The sequence below is a fragment of the Oncorhynchus clarkii genome, chromosome 25 (assembly GCF_045791955.1).
Source record: "Oncorhynchus clarkii lewisi isolate Uvic-CL-2024 chromosome 25, UVic_Ocla_1.0, whole genome shotgun sequence".
NCBI lineage: Eukaryota > Metazoa > Chordata > Actinopteri > Salmoniformes > Salmonidae > Oncorhynchus > Oncorhynchus clarkii.
Window position 1 is genome coordinate 15,100,894 of NC_092171.1, and position 23,025 is coordinate 15,123,918.

Here is a 23,025-nt window from a genome sequence, read left to right on the forward strand (position 1 = left end):
GAGGGGACTAAGCACACACTCCTGAGGGGCCCCAATGTTGATGGTCAGTGTGGCGGATGTGTTGTTGTCTAACATCACCGCTTGGGGGCAGCCTGTCAGGAAGTCCAGGATCCAGTTGCAGAGGGAGTTATTCAGTCAAAAGGTTCTGAGCTTGGTGATGAGCTTGGAGGGGGCTATGGTGTTGAATGCAGAGCTGTATTCAATGAACAGCATTCGTACATATGTATTCCTTTTGTCCAGGTGGGTGAGGGCAGTGTGGAGTGCAATAGAGATTGCGTAATCTGTCTATCATTTGGGGTGGTATGTGAATTGGAGTGGATCCAGGGTGTCTGGGATGATGGTGTTGATGTTAGCCATGACCAGCCTTTCAAAGCATTTCATGGCTATACATGTGAGTGCTATGGGGCAAATGTTACCTTGGCTTTCTTGGGCACGGGCACTATGGTGGTCTGCTTGAAACAAGTTGGTAATACAGATCTGGTCAGGGACAGATTAAAAATGTCAGTGAAGATATTTGCCAGCTGGTCAGCACATTCTCTGAGTACGAGTCCTGGTATTCCATCTGGCCCTGTGGCCTTGCGAATGTTAACCTGTTTAAAGGTCTTACTCACATTGGCAATGGAGAGCGAAATCACACAGTCAACCGGAACAGCTGGTGCTCTCATGCATGGTTCAGTGTTGCTACAAATTAGCCTACTGTACATGCTTATGTACTTGTCAAGGAAATATAGTAGCGTACATGTTTTTTTTGTGAATCGTCTAGCAAGACAATAACCCCAAGCACACATTCAATCCACAAATAAATAGTTTATTGACTACCAAATCAACATTTTGTAATGGCCATCTCAGTCTCCAGACTTGAAAACCATTTGGTTTGAGTCCATAAGGGCAGATGAAGAATATCAAGGATCTGGAAAGATTACAGTATGTATGAATGAATGGTCTCAGATCCAGGGGTGGAAAAGTACCCAATTGTCATATTTGAGTAAAAGTAAAGATACCTTAATAGAAAATGACTCAAGCAAAAGTGAAAGGCAACCAGTAAAATACTACTTGAGTAAAAGTCACAGTATTTAGTTTAAAATGTACGTAAGTATCAAAAGTACATTTAATTGCTAAAATGTACTTAAGTATCAAAAGAAAAAGTATAAAACATTTCAAATTCCTTAGCAAACCAGACAGCACGATTCTCTTGTTTTTCATTGAGGGATCGCCAGGGGCACACAACACGCAGACATAATTTACAAACTAAGCATTTGTGCTTAGTGAGTACACCAGGTCAGAGGCAGTAGGGATGACCAGGGATGTTCTCTTGATAAGTGCGTGATTTTGAAATGTTTCCTGTCCTGCTAAGCATTCAAAATATAAAGAGTACTTTTTGGTGTCGGGGAAACTGTATGGAGTAAAAAATATATAATTGTCTTTAGGAATGTAGTAAAGTAAAAGTAGTCAAAAATATAAATAGTAAAGTACAGATACCCCAAAAACCTACTTATGTAGTACATTCAATTATTTTTACTTTACTTATTTTTTACTTAAGTACTTTACACCACTGCTCCGATCCGTCCTAATGTTTTCTGCAATTTCATGAAACATTTTATAAAAAGGCACAGTGTCATTAGTCTTTTTGTGATTTTTTTTTGTATTACTTACTTGTAAGAATTTTTTTTTCCGAGCAATTGTATTACTATAAAATAATATAACATACAATATCGCCCAGTATATCTATTATTTATTTTATACAGTCTTTTTTGCTTATTTTCATAAAGGGTGCCAATCATTTTGGACGTGGTGTCCAAATATTAATGCTAAAAGGTTATTGAACATTACTCATGTACAAGCAACATAAAATACATGGAATGTGGATATTATTTTTAAGTGACGTAATATGAACAGAAGTGCAGTATACTTATGGGTCATCTGTTCAGCCATGTACTGTCACTTACCCCCAGACACAAAGTATCTGCCTGTGAACCCTAAAATTCCTCTAGCCCATTGACTCCGGAACGCCTCAGATCGAACCTTGCTTGTTCTGAAAACAAACATGACAACCTGTACAGGAGTCTGGGCCCAGACCTAAAGAGCCTTGCATAGGGAAACTCCTGACAGCTGTTTCCTGTTTTGTAACCACACACAGCTGCATCTTCCAAGAGAGGGCATCTTGGTGTTGTAGACATTGCCAGGGATCAAGGGGAAGAAAAATAATGCAGTTTTAATAGTGACCAACAACAGACCACCAAGATTTCCGCCATCAAGCATGTGATGCAAGGTTCACAGATGTACGGTAACCTAAAGATCAGGGTGACATTGGGTAGGTTCCTAAGTTCATGTGCTTGATCTCTGTGACTACTGACATGCACAGCCAATTCCTCTTCAAGATCTCCATAATGAAGCTAAAGCTAACCCAAGTTCATCTTCCCATCTTACTCATAGCCATTTTCAAATCTTTAAAACTCCTAGATGTCCTAATTTGTGATACAGACTGCTGATCAGTTGACATTAACAATTTTTTTTCAATTTTCGCCTAAAATGACATACCCAATTCAAACTGCCTGTAACTCAGGCCCTGAAGCAAGGATATGCATATACTTGGTACCATTTGAAAGGAAACACTTTGACATTTATGGAAATGTGAAAGGAATGTAGGAGAATATAACACAATAGATCTGGTAAAAGATAATACAAAGACCAACCGTTCTTTTGTATTTCTTTTGTACCATCATCTTTGCAACACAAGAGAAAGTCCATAATGTATTATTCCAGCACAGCTGCAATTTAGATTTTGTCCACTAGATGGCAACAGTGTATGTGCAACGTTTTAGACTGATCCAATGAACCATTGCATTTCTGTTCAAAATGTTGTATCAAGACTGCCAAAATGTGCCTAATTTGTTTATTAATAGCTTTTCATGTTCAAAACTGTGCACTCCTCAAACAATAGCATGGTACTCTATAGTTGTAAATTGGACAGTGCAGTTAGATTAACAAGAATTTAAGCTTTCTGCCAATATCAGGTATGTCTATGTCCTGAGAAGTTTTCTTGTTACATACAACCTCATGCTAATCCCATTAGCCTACATTAGCTTAACCACCCCGTGGGAGGGACACCGATCCCGAAGAAGTCAATAAAGCTTTTTAAAACTAATACCCCAGTAAAAAAAGGTTCAGGAACATGTACTCAAGCATTGGTTTCCTGCATCACAGTCAGATGACATTTAGTGTCAGGGACAACTTTGTGCTCAAGCGAATTCAAGATAAATGAGTTAGCTGTAGTTCCTGGGAAACAGTGGGAATATTTGGCTGCAGTACCTCTGTAAATATTGGTTTAGTTTGTTTGAGCTTCCTCCACAAAATAAACATTTTACATAGTGAGCAATTAGCATACTTATCTGACCTGGATATTGTTGAATAGCATGTGAACAAGTCTTTATCCTCCTCGCATGGTTGATCACAAAGTGACCACCCTTACCAAAGAATGGGCCTGGCAGCATCATTTGTTTGTGTCTTTTGAAATGCTCCACTTGTGATCACTTTCAGATATCTCATTCTTCATCAGATGGTAACCTTCAATAAGGACTCGAATCCGGGTTCCCCAAAAATATGTTGTTGCCAAGAAGAAACCAAAGAGATGTGTCAATAAATTACAAAGGAACATGCAAATATCTCCGTATAGTGGAAAGAGTAAAATAGCAAGTTGATATTACCACACCTCATAACAGGAGGCAGATTGTAACAGCTCGCACACGGTTCCCCCGGGAGCCAGCAGTATATGCAAGCTAAGCTGTTACTTTACCCAATTAGATTTTAATATATTGCTGTTTCCTATACTCCTATGTCCAGGGATACACAAAAATACGCTTTACACTTCCATATTAAACCTTGCAGATTGGTCAGGTGTTGACCAGCCAGAAACCTACAAACAAGTTCAGCAAACTACAAAAAAAGTGTCCTCGATAGCACGCTAGAATTGCCTCTGTGGGTCAAGGGTATTTATTGTAGACATCTGTTCTTGGTTAAAGGGCCACAGAAGGTACAAGTACATATGGAAATCTCTTTTCACAGTGGAGGGGGCTTTCCTCCACGGCTGCGGATGTCCAAGGTGTGAGTGTCTCTAGCGTTGATCCTCCCACCACCCACTCAACCCGCCCTTCACTCCAACTCGCCAAGTCAGGTGACAGCCGTCCGTTGAGATTTATCAGGGGCAAGATTTATGTTTTTAACAGCCGGGTCCCGGTCCTTAGTAGTCTTGCTCACCGCAGGCAGTGTTTTTCTTCCTGCACATTCTTATTAGTTTAGTTTATTACAGCAGCACGTCTGGTGAGGTCATTTATGGCCAACCATGGTGGTATGACAAACTCATTTATAACTGCGAGGCTTCAGCACATTGGATGAGATCACTTATGCCTTCCTCTCCCTTGCTGCTCAGACACCCGCTCCATAGGTAATGAAATCATCTTTTTATCTGTATATTTGCGCAGGAATACGATGGACTGGGAGGATGTTGTTGTTGCTGTGGGATCACTGGCTGGGGGGTCATTTCTCACACTGCTGAGGTTTTTCTCCCTCCAGCCGATAAACACCTTGAGATTATATAGGAGAGGCAGCAGGTTGGGAGCACATGTTGCATAAATGAACAAGATGTTGGACAGGAGGCTTAAACAGTAGTGATGGGAAACACAATGGCTCCTTGAACTCCACTAAGTGGAAAAATACTATGTACCATCTCACTGGTATTTAAATTCAAAAATGTTAAAAATCCCCTGTAGAATAATTTGATTGGTTCAAATCCCTATGTCTGTGAGTAAGCGCTCCACACACTATTAGCCTCATGATTGTTTTCCTATCTCCAATAAAAAGTCAGGAAAACATATTTGTATTAATCAAAATACATCTATTTTTTAGGGGTAATTAGCAGCACTAAATGGCCTGACAAGGCCTCTGTGAGGATACCCCGTTGGTGTTGAACTTGTGACCTTCATCCCACGGGGAGATGTTGTGACTAAGATAGAGGGCAGCAGAGAGATTTAGACATGCTTGTGGAACCTGTGTGGTCTTCAGAAATGTGATGTGTAGTCCAACACACACATTCAGGCCTTGGCCAAGACTTAGACCTGATTCATACTGAGTCTCCATCTGTTAGAATACCCAGCAGTGTCATACCCGATCACTGCCTTTAGAATCCAGGAAAATACTCTCAGGCGCGGTTTGCAGAATCCCAGGCAGCAGAATTTAAAAGCTGTCCATATGTAGAAATCCTGGATGATGAAGATGCCGCATAATTCGCTTATTTTGAAAAGGAAGCTTTCATTTATAATAGATGTGTATATTTAACACCTTCAAAAATGAAAAATGGTAGCACAAGTAGCGACGTGTTAAGACTGGCACTCTCCCAAATATAACAAATAAAACACAATAATACTGCAGTTAAAGTTTGTTCTTTACAGTATTTCTTACAAAACCTACAGTATTTCTTATATGCAAACCTTATCTTAAGAAATGTATTATTCAACAGCCACTCTGGTTGGGTGTTTCAACAGCCACTCTGGTTGGGTGTTACAACAGCCACACTGGTTGGGTGTTTCTATCTATGGTTTATTTCTGTATGTCTACATTTTTCAGTGAAACTCGGGCTATGAAAAGGTCACAAGATTTCACCAAGATGTGGAAAATAACATGGTTTATAAAGTGTGATTTAGGAAGTGGTTCTCATATGTAGTTGAAATCATATAATAATTTATGTTTATACTTGAAATATTTCGTTACAACTCTAATATTTGTCACATGTCAACTGTACAACATGGTTTGCATTTGGCAAGGCAGTGGAAATGGAAAGCTGATACGGTAGGCTTTTCTCCTGAGGACTTCAGTGCACACGTAATGAGAGTCATATCTGCGGCAGCAAGTTCTCACAGCAGGGGCATGGGGCGCGCGCTGCAATAAGAAAATGTTACTCATCATTTCATAAAAGTGGATCATACCCAGACTCGTCGAATGCTTTTTAAAAAACTGTCTCCCAGTTCAGTCTGGTCTCAAACTAGACGTAACATAGTAAATGTAAATCTGGGACAGTTAAATTAGCATGATATGTTATTGTTACATTAGACAGAAGGTTACTTAAGGCAAAAACAAAAGGAGGGTGGTTGGTTGGGGTGGATGGGTAGGTGTATAAAGTGAACGTCTACCAACCCAAAGGTTGCGTGTTCAAATTTCATCATGGACAACTTTTGCATTTTAGCTAATTAGCAACTCTAATTAAGTGTTAGCTAACACATCCTGAACCCTAACCGTAACCCTTTAACTTAAGTCCTAACCTTTAACCTTACCTCTAACCTTATACCTAACCTTTACCCTTAACCCTAACCCCTAGCCTATCTAACGTTAGCCACAGCACATTAGAATTCGCATCATATCATACGAAATGGATGATGGACAGCCACAAATGAATACATACCATTCGAAACGTAACATATCATACTAAATGGAGGGGGACAGATTTACGTTTACTACGTTATGTCTACCTCAGAGTCCAGGTTGCCCAGTTACACCAGCAGAGTCAGTTCTTGGGGTGTCTGTTACCAGCCTTGAACGAAGGCAGCTGAAGTGGATTAGGTTAAACGTCCTTGGAAAAGATGTCCCACCACAAGACTAAAGGAACAAATTCACAGCACAACACTGGCTGTATGGTGTGTTCCAGAGGAAATGCACCCACAAACTTGGTCATCTCCTTTTGCATGCAACACCATTAAAAAAGAAATCCTATTCTACAATTATGAGATGTCTATTTTGGTACCCTGATTCAAGTTTGGCAGATAAAGCATCTTCTGAAAATTGGCATCAATCGGACTGCCAATTGTGGGCCTTTTCCCCCACTTATTCCATAAGATACAAATAGTCTGTTTTTACAGGGATTTTTGGCTAGAGTTAAATATTTAGGCGTGAGTGAAGAAGCTGATGTCAGGTAAAGAGATAAGCGTGAACAAGCACTCTCTGTCTGTGTTTACCTCTGGAGGGCAGCTGTTGGAAGCGGACACTTTCCATTTGCATGGGGCCAGCTGTAGGGGGTCAGTGGTTGGGAATAGGCACACTATTGTCCTTCTTGCAGGAGACAGATGTCAAGATCAGCGCTAAGGTAGAACTGCATCGTCACAAGAAAGAGGGAGGGATCCAGGTTCTACATAGTGGTCTAGAGAGGATATGTTCCATTGGGCAGCTTCATGGTAGTATATGTAGATGCATGCAGACGTTAGACCAGCCAAAAGGATTGAGAACTTTTTGTGTGTGGTGTGCTTCTGAGAAAGTGAAGTGAAAAGAATATGCTTTAATAAACGTATTCAGTGTCTGTGGTGTTGAACATCTTTACATGTTCCTGTCAATCCCTTCTTTGACCTGGTACTATAGAAAGCGGCTTTCACTGAAACCTGTATGGTGCGATAACATTTCCACTTGGCCAAGCTGTCGTAGCTCCCACTTTACCGCCCATGTGGATGCCTCCCAGATGAAGATTCCTCCCTTCAGTGCACATAGTCAATGTGCCCTCATTTAGTCAAGTCTTGCACTCTATCAGTCCGCCCAAGGCCCGTTCACTTTAGTCAAGCCTAGGGAGAGCAGGTGCTCCATTGGGGCTTTTCATTGGCTGCAGAGAAGACTGATGATAAGTGTAACCATATCAATAAATAATGTGTTGCATTGTTGTCATATTTTTGCAATCTTGTTATTGTTTTTAATTAATTGATATGCAAACCCATGCAAGAGCTAAGTCAGACCACCAAGTTGTACTTCTACCTCCACTAAAAGCTTGGAAATGGAAACATTAAATGACATATTCAAAGTACATGTGATTCACTTAAAAGCTTTACAGTCCACATCACACAGAGTAATATTATTTAATAGTCCTGTCAGAGTACACAGCTGTACCAAAATACCAGCGCTATAAGCACACCCAAGTCTGACGTTATGCTAGGGGAAGAAGGGGGAAGGATTTTTTGTTGTTGTTGCAAATTCGTCAGCAATTATCTCCCTCTGATCCATCCAAGATAGTTGAAAATAAATGATATATAAGAGCTTGCTGAAAAGTTTATTCACATTTTTATTTTGGCTGGTCTAGCATTTCTCTAGCCACAGAGGAGGATGTTAGCAGTCATTTGGCTCACTGCACAGGGCTGCTATGCAGTCCAATTCAGTTGAGTCATTACAGAACAAAATCCAAGTCTCAACAGTAATTGCAGTTTGGGTAAAGCCCTTAACTGGATTCAGGAGGCTGGCTCGGTGATGTTGTATGGGAATCTATATTGAATTAGTGGGATTATGAGTCTGATCAGATAATTAGCCTTAAGTGCTTACAAATTTTTTGAGAGGCATTGAATTTATGTCCTATATTTTCACGATTTTCTATATTTTTCCTTCTCACAAGATACATTTTTTTGATAAAGAAGAAATGAACAATCTCAATGTATCCCTTAACTAATATAGTCAGTCTCCTTACCTTTTCAAACAGGTTCAACGCCAGGACTCCCACCACTCTCAGGGATTGTGAACTTTGACCACCTGCCCACTGTGGAGAAGTGCTAAGCTGCTAATCCTTGGGATCTGAAGGTAAATAAGCAGGCTCTAGAATGTCAAGAGGGACACTCACAATATTTAGTTAAGGGATTCAGGAGGGAAGCTTTCAGAGACATCTCACCTGAGGATGGAGGCTGGCTTTGTGTGCTGCTGGACAGGTCAGAGTATCACTTTTCACTAGATGGCGCAAATAGTTGGACACGTAGTCCCTGAGCAATGATTGTATCTGTAGTGTTTACGTAGGGCAATCTCTGACCCTGTCATGATTTATGTGACTACATCTACTAGGATTGTTACCTCCGCACTTGAATCAGAATACACTGGGAAAATAAGTAACACTACAATACGTTTCTCTTATACCTGCAGTAATGCCACAATTACCTAAGTAACAACCTGCATTTCCATATATTAACATGGTGTTTTATAGTAATTTACAATTCACTGATTTGCCATGATTCTCTGACAGTTGTCATTATCGTGTGTTCTCTGTATGGCACCTCTGTTGAACCCAGGGCCATCAGAGCGAGTCAGTCTGATGATCAGATTGGAGCTATATCTCTGCTGCTGTAGCACGTCATTGTGGACCCAGGCCCAGCAGGGTTGAGTGGGATATCTCGCTATGCTCAGGCTGTTCTAGGCAGGTCAACACCTGTTGCACCAGGAAAGCAGAGGTAAAGCTTCTACCTCAGACGTGTCTGCTCTTCAGCTCACCTTCACTGAGACAGGAGCAATCTTCTACGGATAGTTGAGAAACTCTATTCCACCGATTAACAGAGGTCAGAGTGAAAATAAGAGGACATTGTGGAAGTACAAGTTGGGCCAAATCCTGATTTGAGATGTCATATTTGTTTATTATGTATTAGACATTCACTATTTCTCTGTTGTAAGACAAATGTGTTTTTTTTTTATTCTTGAAAATATTCCTGCAATTCAAATTGAAGTGTGTGCAGTTGCTAGGAATGGTTAACTGTGTTGTTTCTTCAAATGGGAGCTGCCTGAATTCTCTTGAAACGACTGACCACTGTAGTGACAACATTGGCGGTGATTACAGTAATGAGGGAGGTGTGTTCATGTTCTACCAGCCATTTATCTCAATCTATTACACCAATTGTGACAAAGAAATTAGCAGGCTAAGCCTTAGATGCTACCAAACACATCATTACAGCAACCTAAATCAAAGCGATGGCAGCTTGTCAGAGTGAGACTTGAGTAATTATGATGCTCATCTGCCCCCGGGGAGTGAAAAGGGCATGTGCAATCACTTCGACATGACACGATTTAGCCAGACCACAAACATCAGCAGAATATGGCAGCTGCCACTGTCTGATTGATAGCCCTCTGAGCAACACAGTTTCTTTTGAAACATTCAGACATTTTTCTGCTACCGATTTGTCGGAAAAGAACAAACCATAGAATCCTTAATTGGCCTCGACAGCTATTAAACTTAATTTACAGTATCAGTGTAGTATTTTGTAAGTGATATACAGTCTCTGGCCCCTGCAGATGACCCCTGCAGATGATAAGGGCCTCCCTGGAGGTGGGGGAAATGGCTCAAGTTGGGCCTTTCAGACACACTTAGAGGGAGCTGTGCTTGAGCCAGGAGTCGCCAACTTTGCAATCTCGCCTTTTATAAGGCAATCACTTGCACAGTGCTATCTCCACCTGAGATCAGAACACAGCAACAAAGAGCTGCTGAAACAGCCCAACATGCAGTGTTCACATCCGCGGCGAGGAGGTGTAGAAGGCAGGGAGGGTTCAAGCTTGGGGTTTTGGATTGGGTTTGGGCAAGAATGCTTAGACAGTGCCAAGTTTTATTTTCGGTGTAAGCCCATTACAAGAGCAATCACAGAGTGTGTGGCATTATGGAAGACATCCAGACGGTTAAGATGGAAATCCCTGATTGTTTTTGAGACCTGAACCTTGACATGATCCCTATTAGTCAGCACTCCCGTGGCACACAGCTATTCATTAAAGATGATTATCGGTGGGACTGAAGGCGAGAGGGTTTTCAAGGGCAGCCAGCGAGGCGAGATCAATGGGAAGCATCTAGGACTGGCTCTCTATGATTTTTCTTCACTATTAGTGGAACTTCAAACAGCCACACCAGTCTGGGAGACACCATGTTCGCTCGCTCCTGTGATATCATTGCAGGCGAGAGAAACAAAGGACTGGGAGGCTACAATTAATTAAGGCGTACACACAGGGACGCAAATTCGCGGAATACTTCACAGATGTAACACAAGATCAAAGGCTGAGCTGCAAGGAGTTAAACGTGCTCAACTCATTTTGGAGCCCGTCTAGCGGAAAGCTGCTATTATCTATGTGAATGTCATATCTACACACTTTATTTTCCATTACTACGTTGTTTGCCTATCTTGCAGTCATACAATTCCACAGTTAGTTCCCAGTTAATTTTCCTGATGCAATTCAAGTGAATACAAAAGTTCCTTCTGACATTTGTATGTTTTTCATCTTAGCCTATCTTTTTGTGTATACAATTTTGACTGATGTACATGTTTTGGGTTGTCAATGTGGAGCATGATCTATCATGTACAATACTGTATAGTGACTTACAACACAATAGTGCTGTGTGGTGCTTGACTAGGCAGATAACTCCCGGATCATAGTCACTGCAGGGCGGCAGGGAACAGAAGCTGACATTGCCAGGTTGTGTGCACAAGAGGAGAGAGAGAGAGAGAGTCTGGTGATAGAACTCAGCAGTAGAGGGCTCACTTTTCCCTCACTGAGTTGTGGCTGCTTGTTTAACAGATGACTGGTTCCAATGAGGTGATAATGCACTATAAAGTGGAGGAGACAGGGATGGCTTTTTAACCAGCTGACCACCGGATGGTTTTCCTTTTTATTCAAATAAAGGTTCATATTACCTTTAAAATTACATTAGAACATCTGCTTAATACCTATGTCATATCCATTTGAATTTAATTATAAGGGAATGACTTATGTTATTACTACGTAACAAATATGTAATAACAGGGAGTTTTACATATACCAGTAAAAAATAATAGTGTGCTGAAAGTTTTTGTCTTATTCTGGAAACACAGTAACCTGTTTTTATTGAACAAGGCCCTGTGTGTCTGTCAGTGAGACGGAACTCCCTCCTCATTAATCTCCCAGTAGACTTTGGTGTCAGTCTGGATCATCAACGGAAACTTTCTGCCACTTGAGCCTGCTACTGATGTTTGGCTTGAAAGAAGAAGAAAGAGTAGGAATCAATTCCTCCATTAAAAAGGCTAGACATCTGTGTACCTTAGGCTTTGTGGGAAATCCTAAGCGACTCATAGCATTATCTGGACAATCCAATATTTGCTCTGAGGGACAACAAACAGCCTCATTTACCTGGCCTTTATTCTGGTATACCAATGATGATGGATGAACACTCACGGTGGAATCCAACCCTTCTGCATCTCAGTTTATCTTAACTAGGAAGATCCCTCTTACGGAAGAGCAGTGTTTTCTATTTTATTTAACTTGAGTCGGCATAAATGGATTTGCTCAGATAATCGTGTGTTTACAAACTGTTGCCACAGGATGTTGTCAGGTGTCCTCTGAAATTTGAGCATATGAATTGATGTGCATTGACCAGAATATAGTTGACAAATTATCAATCAGCTGCTGCCATCAATGTGCAAATGGTTAAGAGGGTCTCCAGCCATGATGAAACAAATGAAACAAAAGTCAAATGACTTTATTCGCTGAGTTCAGACGGAACGAGATTTACAGCAGTCTGAAAATGAGAAAGAGCAAGTAACGAGCTGGTTTGAAGTCCAACCACAGTGTGGTGAATCTCTGTTTGAGTCAGGTCTGCTTCGAATAAAAACTGATTTGCCTCCCCCTAAATTTAGTCTCCTAAATTACACACTCCTCAGAGCATTGTAGGAATGCAGGAGGCTTGAAGGCCCTCCTGCTCTGCTCAGTGTAATGAGAAACTGCTTGTGGAAGACGCTGCTCATAAAAGCGAACACCTGTGATGATTAGACCAGGGGGCATTAATCTTCATTTATCCCCACCATCAACACCAACTAGAGAGACCATTCTCCTGACCTCTCTATTATTCCCATGCAAGGAAAGTAGGCAGACTACTAGAGGAGGCCTAGAAGGAAGAGGAAGACCTAATAACCAGCCATCATTGGGAATTAAGAACTACAACTCAAAGACACCAAACTGTCCTCTGATGTCTTAGAGCAGGGTTCCCCAACTGGTGGCCCGTGGACTGAATCTGGCCTGCGGGTGATTTTACTTGATACCCCATGTTCTAAAAAATTATTGCTGGACATAAAACACTGTAAAAACACCAGAAAATCAGCTCCAAGTGATTTTAATTTTGGAAATCTGTTCCAAAGTGTTTTCATGCTTATTAGCGAGATACTGTATATGTGATCTTGTACAAAATGAAATTATTATATTTTAGTCAAATATTATATCTGTTTATATCTCTTCTTGCATATCAATTTGCAGTCTACAAATTGTTTGTAAATGTGTTCCGGCCACATGACCATCCATTAAAACAAATAATTGGCCTGCGAGTGAATCTAGTTGCTGATCCCTGTCTTAGAGGAAACCAATAAGGAAGACTGCCAATTAATAGAAAATAGAAAATCCCTTTTGTACAATTGACTATGCTGATGATTAGTGTGGTCCATTCATAGTACGGCCATCAATTTTCAAGCTTCTTCGAATGAAAATGGTTACTATATACTGTAGAGAAGATTGACAGTTTTAGCTTTGTGTTTTCGTTGGGCCAGCCAGTTCCTCTAGCAGGGGCATACCAGGGCACATTCTGTAGGGAGACATGTTAGCCCTAATACAAGAATTGGTCTGTTTTCGTTTTGCAGGTGCCAGGTGGAATGCCATACTACTAAATTCATACAGTGCCATGTTTTCTTTTTACTGGGGAAAATGTCAACAGTTTTTTTTCTTCACTTGTTGAAACGGAAGAAAACCTGAACTGCTATCAATATTCAAAAAATGAAAACGTTCCTCCCATGGTATTTTTTACTGTTTCTTCTTGGGGGAAGTAAAATGGCAGACAGCCTTGGATTTCACCAAGAGTTTCTGAAACCTTTTTACCTTGCAATCGATAGGCCTTCCCCATTGGGAGACACATTCTCTTTCTTGGCACTGAGAGCAGGAAGAGAAAACAGGCACGTCCTCTGCCAGCCTGACACACATCTTTTGTCTCCCTCTGGGAGTGAATGGAGAGTTGTTGCCTAGCAGGAGATAGTGTACAGGGAGGCGACTGATGACAGCATTTTGTATTTCCCTTGAAGCCACTTGTTAAAACAGCAGCTGTTTTACCGAATCCTTTGAGGATTCATATTTACACTGTGTCGGAATGAATGCACTTGCGTGTGCTGCTTGGTTTGATATACAGTTGTTGTTTTTTCAGAAGGAAGAAGTAGGTTACAGACGTTGAACTTAAAGTTGGTCTACACAAATCCACCATAAAAAATGCACTTCAAGTGCATCCTATGCATAATTCCGAAACACACACACACACACTTTCCATTAAAAGGCACGAACCACATTTCCAAAGTAAAACACACCGCTAAACCGAAAATAAAAAAAGATCATTGTTTATGTCATTAGTTTTTAAAACCATGACAGATTTGCCATTGGGGCTGAACGAGCTGGGACTCACCAGACAATTGAATGCAGTTTAAGCATTTCTTCGGAGGCCCACCTTAGCTATTGTGACTGGGAACTATGTGTTGACTCATGGTTGACTCTGTCGGTGATGGTAGGTGATGACTGATGTTTGTCTGAGCTTAAAACAACCTTAAAACAACCATCTAACAACTGGCTTGTCCAAAGCTGTTTGTAAGGCCTGCAAAAAAGCTATTTTGATCCATATTATTAATTGATCTCTGAGTCTATTTACTCAACCTGATCCTTGTCAGTATATTGCCCCTCATTTGTGCATAGGCCCACGTCATAAATGTATCCACTCAAATAAAGATGTATGCTTGAGGATCATGTTACCTTCCCCATTACCTGTAGGAGGCTATTTGGTTTCAGAAAATGTGTCATTTTACTTTGAAGGAGAAAACAATTATGATGTGGCTAAAACTTCAACATAGCTCACTTGTTGAATAAATGTACTTTCACCAAACCATAATGGTAAATCACCCTCATTGAACTACATAAAACAGAGAACTGGTTGTCAAAATTATCAGTATTTTCCAGAAAATGTGTCCTTAAGTATGCAATACTATTTTTCAAATACAGAATCTCAATGAACATTCATACAGCAGAATGAATTTAGTTTCCATAGAGAAATGGTTCCATGAAAGGGTTCAGTACCTCCTTCCTCAAAATATACAGTATATGCAAGTGATTTTCTTCTTACTGTAAAATGAAATCACATTATTGTGGCAATAACAAAGCGAACATCAACAAAGTATATAAGTTTAATGTTTTAATACACAGTACAATATAATTACATTTTTATTCTGTATAGCAATGAGTAGTTGAAGCAAAATGTCCATCTGTCAAAACTCCAAGTACGAAGACCACATGAGCTGATTGGACAGACATGGTTTATATCTCTACACATTCTTCATTTGAAAATAGTTCATTTCACACATCCGCTTTCTCCGCTTTCTTCCCTTTCTCTCTGAGAACAAATCTGGGTGAGACAGTGCTGGTCTGCTGTGTGTTTTGATAGAATGATGGTGATATGAAAAAACCCTCCCATATTTCCTTGTCTTCCTCTCTTTTCGCAGGCCTGTCCCGAGGCCTGTCTAGTCTTAAAGGAATTACATATCCTATTACTCAACTTTCAATTCTAACTGAATGTCATCAAACACAAGCCAATCATATCGTTCATGAAATTGACTTTCCCTTTTGTTTTTGTGTTCTTGTTTCTTTAACAGGAAAACTCTCCGAGGGCCCCTCTTTTCATGTCATCACAACGCCTCAAACCAGTGTGAGCTCAGTGAGTCTCGGTCGGGGTAGTATCCCATCCCCATGGAGCAGCAGGGCTAGTTATTCAACATCAATCCCTCTGACTCAGGGCCAGACTAACGCATTTGGGGCCCCGGGTCACCTACTTCCCAACCCCCCAAATATTTTTTGGTGGGGAAACAGCTAACTTCCTGCATTTCAACACATTTTGACATTGGGCAGAGATAAAAATGTGCAGTTTTATAATGCTATTCTACACATTTTGTCATGAGGATGAGAGAAAATTGTGTGGTTTAAAATAAATTTCATGCAATTCTACACATTTTGCCATTGCCTAGAACGTGTTCATATGCTTTTTGGAGGCCCCCAACCTCCAGGGTGGGCCATCCTCTGAAGGTCGAGGGCCGCGGGGCACGTGCCCTGCACTCCCGTTCTGTAGCCCAGCCTTGCTCTGACTAACCTAACATTAACCCCTGTTAACTCCATGCCAAATTGACAGCCACCTTCTGGGTCAAGCTGTGTGAGTAGTGAGATGAGAGATGCTGATTTGTCTGAGTGAGCAGGACCAATAGAGCGACACGCACGGTTCTCCACGGCTGGACGCATTCACTGCTCATCAAAGGGCCCTGCTGTCTGTGGGTCAGCCTACTGTATAGTTCCGCTGGAGCGCCCTGCTGCCTCTACCAGCTTGAGCCTTGCCACTTTCGGAGAGACACGGCAGTAACACAGGACAATGAAAACACATACAAAATAAAATAAACCCTCCAACAAAAGACATATGAAACTGCCAGTGGGAGAAAGAGCAAACGATTTGCGTTCCTTACCTTTACGCTATGAGGTTGCTGCCACAGAGAGATATGTGACCTGCAGTATCTAGACACAGAGACATACAGTAAGTTCCAGACGTTGTCAGGCAATAGGTTACATAAGAGTGTGTTGGTTTAGTTGTGAAGCCGTCTGAGTTTATGAACCCATAGTGAGCCTGGCCTGGAGGTTTTTTAGAAACACAAAGCTAATGTCTGCTGGTTGCTGGCTGGCTGTACTAACTGGCTGTCATCACAAATCCCAAGGGAGTGGCAGGAGCAGGGTGCGGTCAGAGGGTTGATTAATGACAACCTGCGTTGTTTACCTTTTACCTTTTGTTGCTCTATCTCTCCGAATGACCCCACGGTGACAGTGTTCATTCCAAGGCCTATTGTACACGATATTCCAGCGCAGCTCGACAGGTTCTGCATGCCTCTGCCATGTCACTCAGCATAGACCCGGACCACTGAGCTTCCCGTCTCTTTGTCCGTCATCCTCAGGCGCAGAACGCTGGCCACCCAGCTTTCAGACCATCACTGACTCGTCCTCAACCCAGACCACCTCTTAGGTCTGGAAACTTGGGACACTGCAGTTTGGTTCAGTTTGAAACATAAACTTACCATACCTATTCAGAACTCAGCATCATTGATCTTTATAATACAAAGGTTCAAGCTCTCTGACATTGCAACACCTAATCCCTGTGTCGGAAGCTGTGTTACACGACAGAGCTCTATAAAGTTAGTATCACTCATCTTGAAAGTCCGGGCATTCCAGAACATCAAGGCAACCAAAGTTGCACTGTATGTGATGATACATAAAGGCTCATAGTGTCACGACTCCCGCCAAAGTTGTCTCCCCTCCCTTTTTCTGTTTGTTTTGTCTTTTTAGTTGCACCTGTGTCTAATTGTGTTTTCCTGATGTGCTTCCTCATTTAAACCTAGTAAACCCGCCCTTGTTTTGTGCGGGATTAATTTTGTGTTACGTGTGGTGTCGTTGGGTGTGTTAGTGCTCCGGACCGTGTACCCTGTGTTTTGGGTTGGTCAGTATTTTTGCGCCCTGCGTTTTTGGGCATTGTATTTTGGTGCCAGATTAAAGTGCACTTTTCCCTTTGGAACTCTCTGCTCTCTGCGCCTGATTCTTACCTCACACACCCAGTCCCTCGTGACACATAGATGCTGATAAGTTATAAAGTATTATATACCGTCAGTTCTATTTCATTTCTTTTTATTTCACCTTTATTTAATCAGGTAGGCTAGTTGAGAACACCTTTATTTAATCAGGTAGGCTAGTTGAGAACACCTTTATTTAATCAGGTAGGCTAGTTGAGAACAAGTTCTCAATTGTAACTGCGACCTGGCCAAGATAAAGCAAAGCAGTTCGACACATACAACAACACAGAGTTACACATGGAGTAAAACAAACATACAATCAATAATAGTTACCGCAACTTTAAAAGGAATCAGACTATTGACATCTCTTTTATATGAGAGAAGGTGAGAAAGGCCATGCTTGCAACTTAAATGTATTTAAATTGTTACTTTCTCTGTATGAGACTCAAGAATGGGAGACAGTGGTTTAAAACCTAAGCTGAGGCACATCACTGTCTTTAGTTTATGTGAAATCTTCAATTGGGTGAACTTAGAAAACTTCACTTGGGTTTTGTTAAGTTACATGTACAGTTATACATTTTGTTGCCTTTTGCTGCCTTGAAATTACATCTGAAAAGGGAATTAATATTATTTTCGACCAATCTACACAACCTACTCCACATTTCCAAAGTTAAATGAATAATTTAAATAAATATGTATTTATTGCGTATGTCTTCAAACCCCAGAGTTAATACTTGGCGGAAGCACCTTTAACAGCCATTACAGCTCTGAATCATTTTGAAAAAGATTCTACTAACAACTCTTAGGGCAACATTTATCCACTGTTTTTGTCAAAATTGCTCAAGCTCATTACATTTGGTTGGTAGTCATTGATGGACAGCAATGTTTAAACCTTGTCTTTGATTTTTCAAGCAAATTTACGTCAGTGCTGAGACTGGACCACTCAGGAACACTCAACACCTCTTGGAAAGCTATTCTGGTGTGTCTTTGGCATGAACATTTGTGTAACTATATCCTAGGGTTAGGTTTTCAGAGGACTTTTTACCTGGGCTTTGCTACTTTCATATTTATTTTGATCCTGACAAACTCCTCAGTCCCTGCTGGTGACAAGCATACCCATAACATGATGCTGCCACCACAATAAAAAAAATACAGAGGATCAACAACATTGCATTCACTCCACATTACCGTCCTGTATGACAACGTGAAAAGAATGAAGCCTGTGTTAAAAAATCCACTCCAAATCATCCATGCTGTTTGCAACAAGGCAGCTAAGTAATAATGAAAGACGACACAGCAAAGAAATGCACTTTTGGCCTAATCCAATACAACACAGAGTGAAACCCTCTGTATTGTGGTGGCAGCATCATGTTATGGGTATGCTTGTCACCGGCAGGTGTAGTGAAATGCTTATATTGCTGTCCATCAATGACGCCCAACCAAATTTAATGAACTTGATCCATTTTTGACAAAAACAATGGATAAATGTTGCCCTAAGAGTTGTGCAAAGTTAGTAGAATCGTATTCAAAACCAGTCACAGCTGTAATTGCTGCCAAAGGTGCTTCCACCAAGTATTATCTCTGGGGTGTGAAGACATACGCAATAAATATGTTGTATTGTTTATTTCATTCAGGGGTAGGTCAATACACAAATGTTTTGGCCTTCGCCAGGGTCATTAGCGTCTCCTCTGAAGGTGCGCTTCTTAATTGTGGGCTTGTTAAGGGTAGCGATCGACAGGTGTGTTCGTCTGCGCGCTCCCGGAACAGAGACACACATGTCAATAGTGCATCTCAGATATACGATACAATACTACATGCAGATATCTTTTTTTTTTTTTTACATGTATTATGAATTTGGAAAATGTTCTATAATTTTTCTTCAACTTTGGAAATATGGAGTAGGTTGTGTAAATCGGCAGGAAAGAAATCCAATGTATTCCCTTTTGAGATAACATTATAAGGCAGCAAAGTGTGAAAACTGGAAGGGGGTGTGTAGACTTTCACAAGCGACTGTACATGCAATATGCCTTTGTTGTTGGCTGCATTTGACTGGAACGCAAGCATCAATTCAACACCATGTCTGTGACTATATCCTTAACATACACCTACCTGTATGACGTCTTGATCAACCTCCGACACGTTTGTCGGTTTTATTACATCGTGGTTGTTTGTGGGAACCATAGGGGTCATTGTCCGAAAGAGGAACATGATGTTCATCATGCTGTTTTATGCCTTCGTTCTATTGTCTTTACTGTCAGTCAAAAAATACATGACATCAATATTGTGGTTGCAGACCTTTTTGCTGATGTTGATGCTCGTCACTAGTTGCCTTTCTGATCATGCTTCTTCAAATACCAGTGTGATGCACTTATTAATAATGTCTCATTTCTGTAGCTGCAGCAAGCTTGGTTCACATGCAAATACATTTTCCTGCCCAAATTGACAAACAGTACTGTGGCTAACCACTCGTGCATTTTTCTGAGTAGAGTCATCTTCCTATTATCACCTCATAAGAAATTGAGCCAAAAAATTCAGTTGACAGCAACCTTTAAATCTGATGCCACACAGCTCGCTGGTAACGCTTGGCATGTATGTGGCAGCAAAGTATATACTGTATTTCAGCACAGTTAAATAAGTCACAGATGGGCAGAACATTCATTCTATAGTCTTCACAAATTACAGAGAATCCTGCTGGGCTCTGTCAGTGTCTCTCATCTTCTGCCCAGAGAGCTCCTCTCACAGCACATATACTGTACATTTATGACATTCAAAACTGCTGACACAATCACTGAAGTCTATATTTTCCCTCAGGAGGCATGCACATTCTTTAGTGATGTTCTGTGTCTCCCTTTGGACGCATGACACAAGAGTCTGTTGCTATATTTGCATACCCAACACTAATACAGCACAGGAATGGCAAGCATAATTCTGGTGTGCAAAACTATTCTCTGCAGTGACCTAAAAGGGGAACTATTTTAATTGTGTATGCAAACAGAATGGCATGCCACTTTCGTCTTCTGTATGTGATAATCAGAGCTGAGGCTCAGCAATTCAAAGAGATCCTGTTGCTATTGCTCTTATTTCTTAATTTCCTTTGCTGCTGTCTCGTTCTACGGGCCAATAAAGCCCCGGAATCACCCAGAGAGCCAGTTCTAGCATACGTGAAATTATACGTTTTCATTTGAAGAGCCAAATGTCATCATCATGTCTCTGTCCCTTTGCTTTCAGAACGCCTGGTTGATGTGGTGAGCTGGCAGAGCAAGTCAGAACATGGGAGGGAGACATTTATCATCCTCTCTCTGGACTACAGCCTCCAGTGGAAATCATGTGGACAGGACAGACAGCACAGACAGAGAGTGGAAAAGAAATCATTCATGTTTTTCATAATTAGGGAAACATTGGTTTTGTGTTGTTTTTTTTTTCATGAGTTCAGTTTGAGTTTACAAATGGCTATATTTTTTAGGTCTCGTTAAGTTTTATACATTATGTGCTGCATGTCTGTCACATAGAAAATAAGATGTATGGACATCTAGACAGCAAACAGTTGCCAAGTTCCCACTCTCCACAGAAGGTTTCTCATGTATCATCCTCTGCCCTTTTTCAGGAGCTATCTCTGTCTGGTTTTCTGTCATTCGTCCTGAGATGCTCTCTGTCTTGCTGAATGGTAGTACACACAAAGGTACTGTACACTGCGTTAAGCGTCTTTTGGCCTGCCCAGGGTAGTTTCCCCCTTCAAAACATTGTGATAATGTTGAAGTCCTAAATCATACCCAGATGAGTGTCAAGTGCATACATTGAGCTCTTGTCTGTACAAAGCAAGCTCAATCTGTCCTATACACACACAAGACACTGATGGATCATTCTAGTCACAGAAGTGAGTGCCATTGCTTGGATTACGCACATGGCCTAATTTCAGACCCATTAGTATCAAGGATTTTGAGTCTTCCCTGCGTACTGACTTTTGTATTTTAAAGCTTGTCACACTAGAGAGTCTTTACAACATTAAGTAGCAGAATAGTATACACTTAAGCTCTTCAGGTTCAAAGAGAGGGCACTTTTTGTTGCATCTGCTGCCCACATTTCTATATATTTTTTTTTAACTCTCTGCCTTTGCGCTGGAAAGTCCTCTAAACGTACAATAACTTGTTTGAAAATAGGGGGCTATATATTTTTTCTACAATAACTGTAGAACCGAATGTAAATCAGATATAAAATACCCATTAGAGTTATACGTTCATATAGCTTGGTCAAAATATACATTCCACATCTTCATGGGCCATATTTCTGACCTGACAAATGACCAGCAGAAAGCCTCCCACCTGTTGCTCTGGTGGTACAGATGTCCAGAGAGTGGCGTGGTGGGGGGGGCATCACTCTGGCCACTGATTGATGACGACAGGTCCCGCAGGAAGTAACCCAGCCACCATGAGGGAGTGTTTTCTGAACCCCAAGCGGTATCCAGGAAAACAAGAGTGACTCCAGTCATTGAGCATTTGTACTGGGGGGCATCTTAATGTTTGGATATGCCGAGTCACTGTGGGCTTCGCAGGATAGGAGTAAGGAATTAACTCTTCTAAAATAGAGCTTAGGGAGTCTTTCCAGATACTTGGTCAAAAGCCTGTAGATGGGGAATTATCAATCCTCTGCTACATGAATGCATAAGTAGTTGATGATTCACCTTTGAATTTGAGAGTCTGAGTTTGTGATATTCTTAGATTTTTTTTTTAACAGCTAAACTATGTTTTCGTACAATAGAGAAATTGAGTTTCAGAAGCCTGTGAACAGTCTTAGAACTAAGATAAACCATGGTCTGATTTAAATCTTATGGGCAAGAGACTAGATTTGAGATGGAATCCCTCTTAATGAAATCAGGGGAATAATGGTAACACTCACTTTACATTTGCTGCAACCCTATTACAGTAAAAGGTCAAAACCTAAACACAAGTCTTACATTGAAGCAGCAGAAGTTGGTAGATGTGTTTTCTGGCACTGAAAAGCAGCTGAATGTCACTTACAGTGTTCACATAACATTAAGAGAATTTTAAGAGAGAAAGATGGTTTGTATGGAACTTGTTCAACACTGAAGAATACAAAAATGAAATATCAAGGTTAGATGTACTTGATTAAGTCAATGTTTTGTCTCTCTGTCTCTAACTCTGTCTCTGTCTCTTTTTCTCTCTCTCACACACTCTTTCACCCTCTCTCTCTCTCACACACACACACACACACACACACACACACACACACACACACACACACACACACACACACACACATTCAACATGGAATTGTGATGGCATTGGTTGTCAGAATTAACATTGTCAACTGTTCTTGATCAGACAAACATGGAAATACACATAGCAATGCCTTTTCACCTCAGCAACACACCTGGTCATTGATTGGTCCTCTCTCATCGAGAGTTCTCTGGGGTTGATTTGCGTAACTGGAAACTGTGTCAACAGATGCAGGAGACCGCTGGTCAGGTGGATTAGGCCTAATGGTGATCCCTATCTATCTCTGGACTGTAGTCTGGGCCATGTAAAAGTCGGCACTGTAAAAGTCTCTTATCTGAAGTAATTTTCCTCAACTAATCTCTGGAAAGACGTATTTTGACGACCCATTTAAAATC